Genomic DNA, 1,624 nt, shown 5'->3' with positions numbered 1-1,624 from the left:
GAATTTTGAATCTTTTTTGTGGACTTCTTGGACTTCCCATATAGCCAAATATTTCTGAACTATCAATATTCATTTACTTCTTTCTTTCAGTCTTGTAGCTGTTTATTCACATAAAAATGAATTTCTTGGATCTTATTTCTACATTAAATATGATGATCTTATAATTTATTGAGTTTGAAATATTTCACTAACTTCATTTCTTGAGATAAGTCATTCAGGGTCATGCAGGAATTTTGTATATAGCTGAATTTAATGTACATATATTTCAATCAAAATGTTGAACATATTTTGCTAAGGGAGATTATTTTCTAAATTCCTCATCTTAAAATGAACTTTCAGATTTTGCTACTAGGCACTGTAGACTGGATGTCTGACTTATCAGGCTTTATAACACCAAGTTAACTTTAATTAACTAATTAATTAATTCTATGAAGGAACTCTTACAGCCTAGTCTGGTCTCAAACTCACTGTGTAGGTAGGTGAGAATGACCTGAACTTCTGGACTTCATGCCTCCACCTCCAGAGTGCTGATTGTATAGGTGTGTGCCACGGTTACTAATTTATACAATGCTGAGGATGGACCACAGGACTTCCTATATGCCAGGCCCTTATTCTGCCAAAGAGCTGCATCCCTAGTCAGAGCATCAAATTGTAATACAGTCTTAATTTTTTCTGATATTTTATGGACTACTTCATATAAAATTATTCATATTTCTTCCAGTAGTATTAGATATCATTCAAGAATAATTTTATTCCTGCTTAGAAATTTTGTTGTACATATGTATGTTGGTTATATCACAAGCTGAAATGTTTCTACCTATATGAACACACTCACACAAACACAAACACACACACACACACACACACACACACACACACACACACACACCAATTTCCAGTGTTTCTTTCTGTTAGTGTTAAAAATTTAACTTTACATTTGTCTCTCTTTTGTGGAAGGTTTATTTATGACATTTTCATTCAGTATGTTATTATATTTTGCTTTTACAAAATTGTATTGCTAATTTCTTAAGCTTCTTCATAGAGTTTTTAATAGTCTCTTAATTTCTTTCTTAGTTATCAAATCATACATACCCTTTTATACAACATAGTGATCGTATTGTTAGAGTAATAAAAATGCCTCATAAGTTTAACTGGTCAAGACTATAAAATCCCTAGTCTATCTATTGGAGGACCCACCTTTCCAGCCTCACTGGTCAATCACCTGGTGATAGAGCCACCCCTAGGAAGGCAGAGTCACCATCAAAGTTATGCTAAATAGTTGGGCAGATTACCTGGCACATTAGTGAGGAAGCAAATTTTTCCTGTCTGGAATCCTTCTAGCGCAGTGCTCCACAGAACTCCTCCATTCAGCCACAGACTTGTAAGTCCTTGGCAGCCTTTCTGCTTTTCTGAATTTTTCAGAAAAGCATAATTTCTCCTTTTCTTTTTCATATACCTTTTCTAAACATGCTTTCTTCAAGGCTTTCAAATGCCCCTAGCATCCTGTATTTCTTTACTTTTCCTCTAAATCTTCCTTCTCCCAGCCATTTGGCTGCCAGTCAGCCACTTGTCTAACCCCCACAGAAGCTGTAAATATGCATTATTTCATGGCTTTCTTTCCTTC

The sequence above is a fragment of the Nannospalax galili genome, unplaced genomic scaffold, assembly GCF_000622305.1.
Source record: "Nannospalax galili isolate Female #2095 unplaced genomic scaffold, S.galili_v1.0 scaffold203, whole genome shotgun sequence".
In the NCBI taxonomy this organism is placed as follows: Eukaryota; Metazoa; Chordata; class Mammalia; order Rodentia; family Spalacidae; genus Nannospalax; species Nannospalax galili.
Note: the sequence above shows the minus strand (reverse complement) of the source record.